General features: G+C 55.2%; 1 protein-coding gene across 1 annotated transcript in view; it reads right to left on the reverse strand.

Annotated features, from left to right (window-relative positions):
* CDH11 (cadherin 11) overlaps nt 1-5,699 on the reverse strand; it is a 163,770-nt gene extending 158,071 nt beyond the window's left edge. Inside the window, exon 1 of the mRNA XM_062177383.1 lies at nt 5,538-5,699. The gene's annotated coding sequence lies outside the window, so the exon portion shown is untranslated. The remainder of the gene's footprint in view (nt 1-5,537) is intronic.
* Nucleotides 5,700-10,144: the final 4,445 nt, after the last annotated feature.

Here is a 10,144-nt window from a genome sequence, read left to right on the forward strand (position 1 = left end):
CAAGCCTCGCGAATGATGGGAAGCAGCCTGAACAGCCCAGGGTGTACCCATGAGTAAAACACTCCCCAGGACTTGCAGCTAGGATGGGCCCCCAGTAACCTGGTGAGCCCTGTCCAGCCCTGTTATGGAAGAAAACGTGGCAGGGACCCCGCTCTAAATCCACAAGAATGCACTCACGGACGGAGCCTCGGTCGGTCAGGTTGAAAAGATTTCTATGCCTCAAAACCAGGACCAGGGAGGAGCCTCCCATTACCACTTGGCAGCTGTGTTTGGTGATTGTCACAGTGGGGACAAAGCCAGGCCTGAAGCCATTTTCTTCAAGAGAATTGAATGTGCAGAGATAACCCTGATTTGTGACAATCAACCCAGGGCAGAGGGCTACGGCAGCAGGATTTCTGGGAACTAAGGGGGTGGCGGAGGAGAAAGGGAGGCTTTTGCGCCTTCCAGCACCGGGCAATGTTGAGAAGGAGTCTGTACTCATTCACAGACATTGTCTGCAGCGTACTCACGGCCAGCACACATGGAGTGAGAGTGTGGCCACTGTTTCCTTAGGCCTGGAAAGCTGTGTATAGCCAAACTTCTAGCTTCAGCCCCTAAATGAGAGAAGGAGAGCAGCAGAGAGACAGACAGACAGACAGGGACAGAGCAGCCATTGTCCCGCCATGAGAAAAGCACCCTCAGCCTCTTTCTTCCTGCCTGCCCGCTCTTCGCCCTCATGCTCCTGTCTCACTCACTGTGCTGTTGCATCCAGTTCTCCGCCCGAGCAGGGACCTGGGACTGCACGGCTTCTAAGCTTTATCTCAATGAGAATCCCCAAACTCTGCAACTGTCTGAAGACTAATTAAACCAAATAACAATGGAATTTTGCCTCTGGTTCAACCAACATGCATTATTCACAAGCACATAGAATTTTGTGAAAATGTCCAGTGTAGGAGAGCACTGGTTCACACACGCTTTGTCCTACTCTCCTCTGCGTTACTTGATGCACCCTCCATAAGCCATTTGCACTGAGTCCTTCTTCATCACCTTCTGCGCGTTCCAACAGAGCTCAGGCTGCAGGAAGCCCCACCGCAGAATGGCCAGGGGGCGACTGCGCTCAGTCGGAAACATACAAATACATATCCACTTAAGACAGTACTTATTTTTATTGGAGCTTTCCTCTGAATTACAGTATGGCATAATTCTTCTTGTGAACTCTGAAATTGATATACAACAGTAACATATTACATGTATGTAATAGGTTACATAGGTAACAAATGTAACAGTTACATATCAACAGGAACAAATATAAATTTGTGCAGCCTGAGCTACACACTTTAATCATAAGCCATCATTTCTGTATCATGGAGGAGGAAAAAAATCAAATGATTAAACTCCTGAGCCTGAGTACCTATCTTGAATTAAACTTTACACTCTGCCTCAGTTAGGCTTCCTACAGCGATACCAAGAATGGTTGCAAGGTAAAACATTCACTCTTCTATGGCAACTCCATCCCCCAAAGTGCTTATCAAAGCTCAAACTGCTATTTTTTTTTTCCCTACAAGTTGTAAATGTCTTGCAGATGTCTTCAAAACCTCTTGAAAGAACAGGCAGTCATATCACTGCAGTGTCATTAATATTTTTTCTTTATTCACTCTGTTCACTTTGGAGTCAGAGTGAGGCTCTTTCTGCCAGAAAAAAAAAAAATCCAGAAAATCGTCCCAGATCCCGTTTATCCTGCAGTCCAGCCCCCATGGGGGCTCAATCTGAAGTTATAAGACTTCCTAACTTTCTAGTGAATTCCGAGGTAGGCAGAAGAGGTGGAAGGTACTGGCATCTCCCCACTAGAAGGATGCTAATCCTGACAAACTGCTCAAGTAGTAGCCTGAACCACAGCTAGATTGAATTCGTTTTCTCCTGAGAGGACCAGACAAGGCTGATGGTAACAAAACCGCTTTTCACGGCGCCCTCAAAAGCAGATGGGCCCCATGCACAAAGCTGGAGAAGGGCGCCATTGCCCTCTAGTGGCCACAAGTGCGATCTTCCGCGAAGGAGTCCATTTCCAGAGACGCACAAAGCTTTCAATGTCAGGGTAAAATTATGGCAGAGAGATGTCTAATTCCCCTCCTGGAGTGTCTGCTTGAGTCCTTCCTGCTCCGAGAGGAGGCCGCGGACGGCTATCGCTGTAATCCTGAAGGAACAGCTTCCTGCTGCTCCCGCTGGGGCGTCAGAGTAGGCCCAACTTCCTAGAGCGTGAGCATCTTTCTTCTTTTTTTAAGAGACTGGTTGATGTTTCTTCTTTAATCAAGGAAATCACACATTTATATGGACCAAAAATATATACCGTGTGTGTGACGAATCCTTTGAGTCAGAAAAGCTGACAACTCCCAATTCTTGGAAAATACAGAATGAAGGTTCTTGATAGACTAAGTAAATTTTGTGAAACCACAACCAGTTTTATAAGGGGGGGGGGGGGGGAGGTTCGTCTCAAACACATTTGAATCCCTTGAATCATTGGCTAGTGAATTTACCTAGTGCTCACATTTGCTAAAAAGGAAAAAAAGTCGAGAATTTGTAGTCACCCTGCAAATTTGACGGCTGAAGAAGAAATGTTTGCTGCCTACTTTTAGACTCCATAGGCCACTATTTTACTATCATTAATTCATATGAGGTATGCCTATGAGCAAAGTGAGAAGGATCAATATTTGAAAATAAACCCAAATGAAATAATTATTATTCTTGACCATCTACCTACGGTAATGTATTGAGAACGGAGGAGGAAGACGAGATCTTGTTTAGACGGTTTTGAAAACATAGATTTAAATATAACAGATCAAAGTTTACACCAACTGTCAACTTCATAAGTCACAGGCCTCCACAGGCAAGGCTCCAAGGCCCACTATGCTCCTGGGAGTGTAGCTGTGGCGTGATAAATCAGGCCTTGAGGTCACAGCCATGGCGTTTCCCATATGAGGTCCCCAAACCAGAGTCTTTACAAAGCAGCCATGTAATTCTATTCAAAGTGGAAGAAAAACCATGAGTTATGAAGACAAGTGCAATAAAAGAGCATGAAATTGATCCGTATTCCCCCAAATCACGACATGGATCTCCCCCTCTGCCCTCCCCCCAAAATAAACACTCAAACACACACATCCACAGCCATCACCGGGGAAGGGCAATATGCATCCTGGGTCCAAAAAACAAGAGCTGTAACTTTTAAAAAATTCTCAAATTAACAAAAGATTGCATCTTAATTGAAAGTAGAATTTAGGCTTCTAGCAATTTTACCGTCTGGTGTTCTGATAAGGATGCTGAACATAACGGGGGACTCTGCAGTGTTATCAAGATGGTCCAGCACTTCAATTAGAACAGTTTTAAAAGCCTATTTTTCTAATACGCAATAAACCCAGTTTGAATACGTCTATATGTCTGGGCCTCACCAGACTTTCCCATTTCAATCCTTCCCATGCATTTTTCTTCCTTCTAGAGGTGGGGAAGCCAGCTGCTTCATCTTTTTTTTTTTTTAATGTTCTAAAATGATGTCTATGCAGACTACAATATCAACTGAAATAATCACAGTCATAATTGTATGTAATAAATGAAAAGATGTTCCGTGTATTCATTTGCACGGTCTCGAAAGCAAGGTGGGAAGCTAAGGGCCACTGCAGCAAAGTTTCCTGGCCTCCCAGAGGCCGTGCCCTGGTCTCTACTGAGAACCACTCACATCCCTTTGTACAGGAAGGAGTTCGGGTCTGAGCTGAGGCTCCCTTCCAGGGCCCAGTGGCCAACTCTGAAACTTGGACGCCGAGCCTGTGTTTTAGGGACTGGAGTGGCTGGGGTTTCGGAGCCCCTCTGGTATTGGCCACAAGTCCGTCCTTTTGTTGTGTAACTTTTATTCCTTTGTGCTACAGGAAGAAGACCCCGCTTGCCGCAGCTGGGGTTGGGCTCCTTCTGTGTCCGGGCGTCTGCGCCTCCGCACTCCTAGGAAAAACCGTTCCAGGATTCCTAAAGATCGGCCGTCTTCAGACTCTAGCGCTCAGCGGCCAGCCTGGTGGCTATGCTGGTGGGATGCTGGGGAATCCTCGCTCCTGAGAACACTTCTGCCAGCCCATCCCCCACCAACCCGGGCACCCCGCAAAACCCTGCGCGCCTGGGGCAAGCCCCAGCGATCAGCAAAGGGATCCATCCTGTCGCCGGCTTCAGCATCGTGCCTTTCCCGGGATTAGACCGAAAACTCACTCAGTGCGTCCTCCGAAGAGGCTAGGGATGACTGGGAGAGGAGAGCAGGACAGACTGCAGAGCCATCGGACGAGATTTCTTTAGGGAAAAGAGGAAGGGCAGACTCTGGGTGCAATCCACCCCCTCGGGCGGCAGGGCTGCTGGCACGACCCCCTCATTCCCACCCCGCGGCGACGGCATTATTAAATAATTAAAAGATGCGAAGCTTTCGTAGCGGCGCGGTGGCCCGTGAAATTCCTGCTGTATTTATCAGCAAAAGCAACAGGGCTTCTTCTCGCATCCAGAAAACCTTTCACCCGGGAGAGGCAGGCGTCCCGAGCCCCGGCTAGAAAGCAGGGCCTTGGCGACAACCGGCTGAGCGAGCTGCGCCGCGCGGGCCTCCAGGACCCCACTTTTCTCCGGGGATTCCTGGCTCCCAGGGCGAGGCCGTGCTTCCCCCCCACCCACCCCCGATCCCGCCCGCTTCTCGGCTCCCCGCACCTCCCGCGGACTCCTAGTCCCCGGCCAGGCTCCGGGAGCGGGGCCGTGCGCGCCGGGGCTGGAGAGGCTCGGCGCGCTCCGAGCGCAGGCGCGGGCTCCGGGGACGGTGTGGCTCGCAAAGTTGACGGTGGCCCCGGCGGGCTCCGCCAAGCGCAGGCCGGAGCCGAGCCGAGAGTGCGCGGCTGGCGGACCTTACCCCCACGCTGCCGGGAGCGCAGCTCCGCGAGGAAAGTGCGCGAACTCGCCGCCTCACGCTCGGGCCCATGCTATGGACAGGGCTTTCCCGGCAGTCTCGCCCCGAGGCACCGAGCCCCGGGGAGCGCTCGGCGGGCATCAGCAGGCAGGACCCGGTGGGAACCCCGCACAGCACGGTCCTGTAGCGGCTCTCGGGGAAGCGGCACGGCGCGGACGGGCGGGCACCGCGCGGGAGACGACTTTCCCCAGAGAGAAGACGAGGGGGCAGGCGACGTGTCCTGGACTCGACTGCGCAGCCTGGAGCCCCAGCCGCGTGCAAACCCCCCGTGCCGCGGCCTCGGCGCAGACCCAGAGGAGGCCCGAGCGGCGCGGGCGGCGGAGCGCACATCTGGCGCCTCTGCACTCCGCTCTGCCCGCGCCCACCGCTGGCTCCCTGCTCCCTCCCCGTGTTCCCAACAAATCTTCTCTCGGCCCCCAGCCCTTTGGGCTGCGCACTGGGGCGGGGGGGGGGGATCCCTTTGGAGATAGACACCAGAGCCCCCACCCCACCTTCCCCGCGCCAAGACATTCTCCTCCAGAGAAGAGCCTGCTCCCCACTCCGGGAAGCCCCATTCAGGCGAGAAGGGACCCGCGGCGCGCCTCACCTGGGGCCCTCGCGGGTGGACGCGACCTCCGGGCCGTCGGTCCCTGGCGCAGGGCGCGCGCACCGGTGTCAGCCCCGGCCCCAGTCCCGGTCCCATTCACAAGTCGGCGGCGGCTGCGAGCGGCCCCCGCGGCGGCATCTGCTCCTCGGCCCGCGACGCTCCCCTCAGCTGGCGGCGGCCGCGGAATGAGCCGCCGAGCGCGCTAGTGGCAGGAATGAGAAGCCGGGGGGAGGTGGCGGGCGGGCGGGCGGGCGGTGGGGGGAGGAGGGAGGCCGCCGCTGGGAGGGGAGGGGAGGGCGGGGGGCGGAGAGGAGCCGCGGCTGCGAGACGCGCCGAGCCGGGCCTGGCCGCGGCTGCGGGGGCCGACCCCGTGCGCGCCCCTCCCCCAGGGGCCACGGAGATGCCACCCTGGGGACCCGCAGCCGCCCCTCCCGCGCCGGGTCGCGGCGCTCAGGCTCCCTTGGGGCTCAGACAGAGTCTGGGGCCGCTGAAGTTGGGCTCTGGGGACGCACAGCCAATCGGGGAGGGCGGTGGGGGAAAGCCGGTGAGGGGCTGGGAGCCCCGGTGTCCCTCGTCTCCCAAATCCGCTGCAGCTGGGGAGGCTGGGCCCTCCTCTCCTGGCCCGGCCAGGTCCGCGGGCGGAGGGACGTGGGAGAGGCCCCGGGGAAATAGGCAGCGCGTTCTCTGCTCGCACACCCGGTCACCCCACGTCCCGGAACGCTTCCGCGGGGTCCGCTTCCGCACCGTCCCCACCCAGCCCCCCAGCCCTTGAAATGGTGCTGGTGGCGCGGGTGCCAGAGGAGCCGGGGACGGCGGCTTCGGACTTGGGAGAGCTCGGTCCCCGCGCTCCTGCAGCGCGCCCCGCCTCTCCCTCAGCCGGCGCCTCAAAGCGGGGCGCCCCGCCAGCCCCCTCCCCAGGGGTGCGTTGGCCGCGGTCCCAGCCGCAGGGGCCGGGATCCCCGCAAGTGCGGTCACTTGTTGCCTCCCCCAGCCCCCGCAGACTCGCCGCGGCGCTGTGGAGTGCGCGGTTCCGCTGGAGCCCGCGGGGCGCGGAGCCCGCATCCGTCCGCGGTCCCCCAGCTTCCCCGCTCTCGGAGGAACCCGCTACAGAGAAGGGAGCCCCCCCCCCAGCCCGCTTCCGGCCCGCGGTCCCCGCGGAGTCTCTCTGGGCGAAAGGGGTGCCGCGGCCGGGGCTTCCGAGTGGCGCCAGGGACTGGGCGGGGCGCTCGTGGCGCGGGAAGCGGCGCTGGGACCCGCACACCCCGCGGGGAACACCCGTGCCTGCGAGGGTACTCGCGGTCGGGATAAGTTTCCGGGATGGGAGGTGACGGCAAGAGAAGACGCCGAGAGACGGTGGAAAGGCGAAGGAGCCGCAGGCGAGGACGGGGGAAAGGGTGGGAATGGAGGAGCGGAGAGAGGGACCCGCAAGAGGGCGGGATGCGGAGGGCGTGGAGGGAACGCGGCCCTTGGGGCGCAGCGGGCGGCTAGGACGTGAGGAGAGGAGCGGGCCCGGGAGTTCGCGGAGGGAGAGGCCTAAGACGGAAGGGAAAGCCTGGGGGCCTGTGCGCTTGAGGAAGGGGCCGGCGTGCGGGGCGCGGAGAAGAGCGGCCGACCCCTGCCCCGCGGCTCCCCGAGCGCGCAGCTCCCCGGGTGTCCACGCCGCAGGGCCAGCCTGCCTCCTGCCCCGCCGCCCACGCCTCTCCCCGAGACTCGGGATCCCTCTGGCTCCGAGTGTGTCTGCCCTCACCCCGCGCCCACAGGACGCGCCTGTCGCCCTCCGTGCGAACCGGGCCTCGAACTTGCCCATTTCTTCTCTGGGGAAGGAGGGCGCTAAGGTTCCAGCAGCCCTTACTCCCGCACTACGCCGCCGCTGACCACGTCCGAGGTGACAGCCCTCTGGGTCCCCAGCCCCCGCACGTCTGCCACTCAGGCGAGCGGTGCACAGGGGAGCGAGGGGCGGCCGTGCCTCCTCCTGTTGATCCCTGGCCCTGAGCTCCCTCCACAACTCCTTGTGCTTTCCTATGGACCTCTTTGGCCCTGTCTCTGAGTCTGCTCTGAGCCCTAAAAGTTTGGCCCTCCTGCCTGCCCCATCGCGGGAGGGAGCCCCGATGGTAATGGGGTGCCTGGGTGTAGCCATCTGCGCGCAGCAGTGAGGTTTCATCCGAGAGGATGGAAGAGGGGCCACTCCCTCTCAGAGATCTTCCGGGTTTGCTGTTTGGCTCGCTGCAAACTTGTCTGGATTTTCTTGTCCTTCCCATCTGAGTATGAAGCCAAGGTCAGTGTAAGGACAAGGGCAAAGTTTTCGCCGGAAGTGCAGTGGTTAGGAAATCCCTCTATTCGTGAGGAAAGACCCCTTAACTCCATTCTGGAGGCAAAGCCACGGAGGAACCTGGTCATGTGCGACCTGACATTAGCTGGGATTTACGCTCTGTCTTCTGTCCCGATTGAAGGCGGTTAAGACCACTCCTGTCATGAACAGAACTAGCAGATTTTAAAAAGTAGTTAGAAATCACTAGGTGGGTTTACACCGAATCAGATGGCATCGTGTGCTGCCAGCGGTCAATATTCCTTCATACAAAGCAGCAAGTCCATGCCTAGGATTACGTTAGGGAGAATAGAACATGTGTGTCCACACTAAGACATGTATCTGAATGTTCATAGCATCCTTACTCTCAATGGCTAAAGCCTGGAAACGATTCAGGTGCCCATCAACTGGCGAATGGACGAACAACTCGGTGTGTTCACACGATGGAGTAATATTCAGCAGGAAAGGAATTCCAAGGCTTGTTACATCAGGAATGATCTTTCAAAGCATATGCCAAAAGCCAGATATAAAATCTGTGTGATTTTATGCTTTGTGATTGCATTTATGAGAAACGTCCAGAAAAGGCAAGTTTGTAGAGAGAGAAGGCAGGTACCTGGTTGCATGGGGATGAGGGTATGAACAAGAATCTGCAAAGAGGGTGAGAGGGAACTTCGTTGTGTGATGAAATTTTCTAAAACTGATAGCGCTGATGGTTGCACAGAACTATGAATTCGCCAACAATCACTGAATTCTAACAAAAAAGGCAATGTTTCCCACTTGCATACCAGAGTGTCTGTGAGCTGCAGCTAAGCCTCAAGGGGAAACTTTTTGTAAGGCAGTTTTAGAGAAAGAAAAAAGTAAAAACAGAATTCTAGTTCTCATAGAAAGATAACTCTACTTCGATTCAGCAAGTTCTATTTTGGCGACTTCTTTGGAGAGACTTCTAAGTGTTAAAGCAAGTTAATTTCCCCCTTTCACTCTTCTAAGTGATTAATTCCTAGGAACTAGAGTTAGGCATTCCAGTTCGTGACATTTTAAACACACCTACACAGACACAGTACAAAGTGCACATTTCAGAGGGGTTTTTTTATGACTATGTTAGGATCTGTCTTAGAAATCCATATCAAGAACTTGGGTGTGGTATTGTGCGGTTACAGTTTAGATTTTAAAAGCAAAAGGAAAGAATAGGGAAAAAATAACCCACTGACAGCTTAAATTGAAAATTCATCTTAGACAGGCAGTCAAAAGTTTGGGTGTTTATCTTAAGTTTCCTCACCTTGCCTTCGCCTCGTTCTTCAAGGGAGGAAGCCAAGGTTCCTGGCTGCTCCGGAGCCAGGATTCAACAGCTCCTATGCTTCCTGCCTGTCCCAATCTAGACAGAGCCAAGGCTCAGACAGCCCTTTCTTGTCTTTGTCCTTGCCATCGCAGGCTGATTAATTTCCTGCCGGTTCCCTCATCAAAGTAGGAGGCTCTCATCTCTTTGATGCGCCCCTCTTCAGGCTCAGAAGATAACCAGGCCCTGCTGAGGGATTCCAGTTTCCACTCCGAAGCTCCAAGCTCCCCAGGCTTCTCAAAGCTTCCTGCTCTGGAGACATGCTTCCAAATGTAAAGAGTGAGGCCAGATCCAAGCAGGGTTTCCTCACATTGCAGAGGTCTCCAGCTGTGCCTTCCCCAGGCAGAGGGGGAGAATTGAAAAACAAGTCATGAGAGCACCACTTCTGAGTCAGACACTTCACGGGGAGAATCCCACCATTGGGTCTGCAGAGGAAAGTGGGCAGACCACACACAGATCGGATTCAGCCTGATTCCTGGCTCTGTCACTTACTAGAAAAGACTTCATCTCCATGAGATGTGGTTTCTGTATCTGGGACATGGGGTCTGTTATCTGCAGAGATTCAATGTGCCACAAACCCACAGCAGTAAGTACTATGCTTGGATCATAGTCTCAGTAGGTACAAGGTAGTGACTACAGTTATTAATTATGAGATCTGATGATTGTCACACCTTAAGTGACTTGAGCTAGAAAGGAGACATGTTACAATTATGAATTGGAATAATTATGGGGATTAATCTTATATTAAGTAGGGGTCATAATAACACATCTGGCCAAGAATTGTATGGCAGTTGAAAATTTACCGACACTGTTGGCTGGCACCGCGGCTCACTTGGCTAATCCTCCGCCTGCAGAGCAGGCACCCCGGGTTCTAGTCCCAGTCGGGGTGCTGGATTCTGTCCTGGTTGCTCCTCTTCCAGTAGAGCTCTCTGCTGTGGCCCAGAAGGGCAGTGGAGGATGGCCCAAGTG

The sequence above is a fragment of the Lepus europaeus genome, chromosome 19 (assembly GCF_033115175.1).
Source record: "Lepus europaeus isolate LE1 chromosome 19, mLepTim1.pri, whole genome shotgun sequence".
NCBI classification, from domain to species: domain Eukaryota; kingdom Metazoa; phylum Chordata; class Mammalia; order Lagomorpha; family Leporidae; genus Lepus; species Lepus europaeus.